Raw genomic sequence first — 6,086 nt, 5'->3', positions numbered from 1 at the left:
TGCTTTTGCTCTTCAATAAAGCTGGATCCACTGGCACATGCTCAGAAGACAGCCAGAGGTTCATAGATAAATTGCTTTGAGGATACTGGAACCACTGAGGTGCTGAGTAACCCTTCTGAGAAAGGAAAAAGAGGACACTTCTGGAGTTAAAATAAGACAGTATGCATATGTGGAGAACATAGTGGCTGAAGACTGGCAGAATTCTCAACATCCCAGGATAACACAAATTGTTCAGTTTTAGTTTGTATTTTGGAGGTGGCTCTAGAGAGCAAAGAAAACAATAATTAGAACACAAATTATATATATAATTTAGCCAGCCCATATAAAGGAAATTCTCTGTTGGTGTAGAAATTGCTCTGCTGTTCATGCTTTAAAGATTTGCTTCCGTTCCCGCTTCGTCAGGATGTAAGTGAGGTGTTACTGATGAGTCCAAATTTTATATCTCTTATTCACACTCTCAAAGCATTAGAATCATTTTGAGCTCTCGAAACTTTTGAGAACTTGCAGTGTTTTGTATATGTTTTGGGCAGTGCCTGGAATGCTGAGAAACTGATAAATAAGCAATGATGAGCAATACATCTTATTTGCCAGTGGACCAGAAAGATCGCTGCCATCCTTTTAGAAAAAAGAGCAAACTTACAGGCAGGGATTCTGGCCAACCTTTCCTTTCGCTGAAGCTTCCAGTTATTTACTCCCGCGTAATGAATGCCCACCAGCTGGCAGATACACGCTTCATAATAGTCGCACATTAATTTCTTTGGGTCGGTTTTTATTTTATTTTTTTAATTTTTTTCTCTTCGTTTGAATTCCGAGAGAAATTCTGGAGACTGAGGAACGAAAGGTTTCGTTCTCCAGTGATTTCTGGGGAGGAATCTGGGGCGGGCAGGGTGAAATCGAGTACCACTTGCTTAAGGTTATAAAAAAGAAAAAAAAAAAAAAGAAAAGAAAAAAATCACCCAACGTGGAGGACCAGGTGGTGCTTCGGCGGGAGGGCCCTGCAAGACGAAACCGGTTTGGGGGGGAAGGAGAGAGGGAGAGGAGAAAGAGAGTGAGCAAGCGAGCGAGCCGGACTAATGAATGGAGTTCTGCTGAGCCTCCAACTCTTAAACTCCCACCCTCCATTTGGCCCCGGAACGTTATCTGAGGAGAAAGCCCCGTAATCCCGAAACTGCGGACTCGGGGGCCGACGAGGCGGGCGCCTGTCCCTTTAAGGGGCCGGTCTCCGGGCACCGCCGGCCCAGACGCCCGGACGTGCCGGGGCCGCCCCGCCCCGTGCCGGGCGGCGCGACGGCACCTGAGCAACTGCGGCGGCGGCGGCGCCTCGGAGCGGGCGGTTCGGGCTGTGGTGCCGGCTCCGCCGCGTCTTTTCTTTCTCCTTCCCCGCGGCGCAGGGTAAAGGTAAGCAGGCCACGCCGGCCGGGGCGCAGTCGGTGGGGACCGCGAGGTGAGGGCGGCGTCGGCCGCGGGGTCTTAGGGCGGGCGGGCGGGCCGCGCCGGTTGGGGGGCGCGGCCGCGGGGTCCGAACACTGCCCGCCGGGTAGGCCTCGGGCTCCGGGTTCCCGCCGCCGGGTTCCCATTCGGGCCGGGACTTCGCGACGGGCGGCCGGGCTTCCAGGGTCGCTCGGCCTGACGGGGCCGCTCAGGGCCCGACCCCGCTCTGCCGTGGCGCCGCCGAGCGCGGCCGAGGACTCCCCGGGGGACGTCTCTCGAGGGCGAGGTCGGCGGGAGAGGGCCCTGGGGTGACCGGGGCGCCTATTTTTAGCCGGGCCTGAGGGCCCCCGGGAGGGAAGGCGGATTACCGCCTCCTCGGCCGGCGGACGGAGGGAGCGCGTCTCCGGCAGCGGCCCTGGGCCGGGGCTGGGCCACGCTTACGCCATGCTGGAATTCCAGCCCTCGTCGCTCCCTCCGGAGACTCGGCGCACCGGCCCTCGCCCTCTGCCCGGGGCCCCCTCCCACCGTCCCGAGCGTGGCCCCGAGTCCCGGGGCGGGCGGTTGGGAATGGGAAGGCAGCGTGCAGGGAGAGTTGGAGAAAACCCGCGGACCGCCCGCGGGAGGGGGGAAGTTATCCCTTCCTCTCCCGGAGGGGTGTGTCTTCCTCACCGACTCCCCCTCCCTCTTCGGTTTTCAACAATGAGATTGTTGGCGTTGGGGACCTCGGCGGAAAACCTAGCTGGCAGCCTAGAAAAGTCCGTCGGTAATCAGATACCTGGTGCAGCCCCGCACGTCGGCCGGGAGGGAGCACGTGTGCACCGGAGACCCGCAGCCCCGGACGCCCGCAGCGGCGCCCCAACTTCATCCAGCGGCAACTTGACTGACTAGGTTCAAGACCTGGGCTGTTTAATTTTAGCCGTTTCTTCTCGGAGGAAGGAAGAGGCGAAGTTCGTAGTTGGCCCCATACTAGGAAAGATCCTTAGCGGGTATCTGAATAAGCACTGCTTTCGAAGCTACAGTTGAAGTTTACTGTTCAAAGTTGTGGGGTTTATTTTTTTATTTTTTTAAGATGTTTGGAAAAATGTAGACACTCATAGGCTGCTAAAGATAAACACCTTGAGGTGAACTGAACAATCTGAATTGTGTGTAGTAATTGACTTCTAGAGTTGACGTTTTTTGCTAATTAGGTTGCACTGGTTCTTCCTACCTCACCTAGCAGGCACAGGGCGACACTGCCTCTGGTGTGGAGCAGTTGCTGTTGAGACAGGACTGATCCTCCTAAGAATAACACTGGAGCATTCTTGAGTTGATCTGTGTTTTGAGTCTACATACCTTGCTATAGATACTCATATTGTGTTCTCTGACAAAAAAAAAAAAAGAAAAAAAGAAAAAAAGACTCCTCCCACATCCCATTGGGATTTAGCAAGAAATGGTTGGGCTTATTGTTTGTAGATTCAAAGAAAAATTCAGTACACCATGACCCCCCAAATATTAAATTAGAAATTTCTCTTCTCATTTTGCAGCATTGACAGTCATATGACTAGTACTCTTATCAGATGAGCTTAGAGAATGAGATGTTTTCCTTACCTTTCTGAGACTCAATACTGAAACTTAAAATATAACAAAACCTAATTAAAAAAAATTTAAAATGTATGAAGCACTTTAAAATGATAAAAGATGTTAAGTATTATTTAACTTTGATGATTCAGGGTCAACATTATGAAGACCCATTAATACATGATTTTGTTTCAGTTTAATTTTTTCTATATTATCCCTCAATATCAGTATTCTCATGCTTGGTGTGTTTTCTTGGGTTTTTCATTCCAAGCCAACATCTGCTTTTAGTAGGGAGAACATTTTTTTTATTTTTGTATTTTTTTCTGAAATGAGAAGCGGGGAGGCAGACTCCTGCATGCGCCCGACTGGAATCCACCCGGCATGCCCACCAGGGGGCGATGCTCTGCCTATCTGGGGTGTTGCTGTGCTGCAACCAGAGCCATTCTCCGCCCCTGAGGTGGAGGCCATGGAACCATCTCAGCACCTGGACCAACTTTGCCCCAATGGAGCCTTGGCTGCGGGAGGGGAAGAGAGATAGAGAAAGGAGAGGGAGAAGGCTGGAGAAGCAGATGGACGCTTCTCCTATGTGCCCTGACTGGCGATCGAACCTGGGACTTCCACATGCTGGGCTGACGCTCAGCCGCGGAGCCAACCGGCCCTGGGAGAACATTTTAATAATTAGATGGTAAATAACAGGCTATGTCTTTTCTGAAGGACCTCTGTGAAGGATTTTCTTGAGGTTTAACTTCTGAAGGACCTATGTTTTAGGATTAAAAACAATTTTTTTTTTAGATTTTATTTATTCATTTTTAGAGAGAGAGGAGACAGAAGGGGGTAGGAACAGGAAGCATTAAGTCCCATATGTGCCTTGACCCAGGCAAGCCTGGGGTTTTGAACTGGTGACCTCACAGTTCCAGGTTGATACTTTATCCACTGTGCCATCACAGGTCAGGCTAGGATTGTAAAATAACAGTTCTTAACTTGAAGTTTACTTGAGCTATATCAAAGATGTATTTTTAATTGCATGCGTATTATAATTTTTTATAGCCAAGGAAGTTTTTTTTTTTTTCTTTTTTTTTTTTTTGTATTTCTCCGAAGCTGGAAACGGGGAGAGACAGTCAGACAGACTCCCGCATGCGCCCGACCGGGATCCACCCGGCATGCCCACCTGGGGGCGACGCTCTGCCCCTCTGGGGCGTTGCTCTGCTGCAACCAGAGCCACTCTAGCGCCTGGGGCAGAGGCCGAGGAGCCATCCCCAGCGCCCGGGCCATCTTTGCTCCAATGGAGCCTTGGCTGTGGGAGGGGAAGAGAGAGACAGAGAGGAAGGAGAGGGGGAGGGGTGGAGAAGCAGATGGGCGCCTCTCCTGTGTGCCCTGGCCGGGAATCGAACCCGGGACTTCTGCACGCCAGGCCTATGCTCCACCACTGAGCCAACCGGCCAGGGCCAAGGAAGTTTTAATTTAAAAGATTTCATACACTTCATAAAAATTTAAATTTTAATAAAAATTAAAATTAATGGCTTCCAGAAGCTTTGGGTTTTTTAGGAATCTGATTTAATATGTTATAAGGTAATGTAGTGAGACTATTGTTTACAAGAACATTGAAATATTTGAGAATAACATTTTATATACTGTGCGCTCTGTTATAAACTGTTTGATTTTAGTTGTTTTGAAGGTAAATCCAGAGTATACTTAGAGGCTAGAGGCAAGTAACTGTTTCTTTAGAAATGACGTTGATGATCATTCTTAAGCACAAATAGAGTTGAGTTTCATTGCATCTTTCAGTTTTGTGAACATGACTTTGGGTGTTCTGATCTTAAAAATCTAGTTTTTATGCAAATAACAGTGAGAATGTTCGTTTAGATAAAAATATAAGCTATTTTTTTCCTATAAATAGAAAATTAAGTAGAAAGGAGAAAAAACCTTTATGTGCCATAAGCTAAGGAGTTTAAATAACTTAGCTTTCTGTATCTGAGCTCTAGAAAAAGAAAAGTAATAATTTATAACTATTTGCAATTTATAACTGTTTGCATGCCAGGCTTTTGAATTGCTGTTTACACTTTTTTCCCCCAGTCTTTGAGAGAGGGTAGTGTGAACCATTTAGGCTTTATTTAATTTTTTAATGGCTTTTGATTGATTTTATGTTAAAAAGATAAAATAGGCAAAATATACTTCTAATACTAAGAATACTTTTAGTAGAGACTCCGATAGGAAATACAGCATTCCTAGGAAATGTGTAAGAAATGTTCAACTCTTTTTTAAAAAGTTATGATTATTTTACATATCACTTTAACTACTATAGGCTGATTAAGAACTTTTAACCTTAACTTATATCTGATTTCAGCAAAGTGATTTGTACACTTAGTGAAACTGTTCACTTCCCTCCTTTTAGGACATTGCTTTTGGATGTCTCTTCTTCCTAATTGCTTTGCTCATAATGTCTTTATGATTCGTCCTCTACTCTTAGGGTTGAAATGTTTAGTCCTTGGTTTACTTTTCTTTTTATACTTCTCCTGTGATCTCATCCACTGTCATGGCTTTAAATACCTATATGTTGATGGCTGTCATATTTATATCTCCAGTCCAAGCTTCTCTCTTGTACTCAAGACAACCTGTTTCTACATTTCTGCTTGGATCTTAAGTAGTCAACTCAAACTAAATTTCCATGTTTCTCTTTCAACCTGCCTTAGGTACAGTCAAATTTATCTCATTTGATGGCAACTCCACCTAACAGTCAGGCAAAAAATCTTTCATCCCTGACTTATCTTTTTCACTCTTGGCATTCTTGGCTCTGCCTCACCTTGAAAATATATCCAGAATTAAATCACTTCTTACCACCTCCCCTGCTAACTAGGCTGGTCCAAGCCATTCTTATCTCTTGTTTAGATTTCTGCAGTTAGTCTCCTAACTGGTCTCCCTGCTTCTACCCTAGTTCCCTACAGTCGTTTTCAACATAGCAACCAGATCGTATCACTTCTGTCTTCAAAACCCTGAAGTGACTTTCTATATGCAGAATAAAAGCTGAAGTCCTTATGGCGTACAAGGCCTTTCAGAAGTTGGGTACGCCTCCTTTCTCCATCACCCCCTTACCTCTTTAA

General features: G+C 46.7%; 1 protein-coding gene across 8 annotated transcripts in view; it reads left to right on the top strand.

Annotated features, from left to right (window-relative positions):
- The first annotated feature begins 1,254 nt into the window (after positions 1 to 1,254).
- KTN1 (kinectin 1) overlaps positions 1,255 to 6,086 on the top strand; it is a 122,499-nt gene continuing 117,667 nt past the window's right edge. For all 8 annotated transcript variants that reach the window (XM_066272138.1, XM_066272135.1, XM_066272137.1 and 5 more), the window contains exon 1: positions 1,255 to 1,398. The gene's annotated coding sequence lies outside the window, so the exon portion shown is untranslated. The remainder of the gene's footprint in view (positions 1,399 to 6,086) is intronic.

Source organism: Saccopteryx bilineata, chromosome 4 (genome assembly GCF_036850765.1).
Source record: "Saccopteryx bilineata isolate mSacBil1 chromosome 4, mSacBil1_pri_phased_curated, whole genome shotgun sequence".
NCBI lineage: Eukaryota > Metazoa > Chordata > Mammalia > Chiroptera > Emballonuridae > Saccopteryx > Saccopteryx bilineata.
The sequence above is the reverse complement of the archived record's forward strand: the minus strand, read 5'-3'. Positions and strand labels throughout refer to the sequence as shown.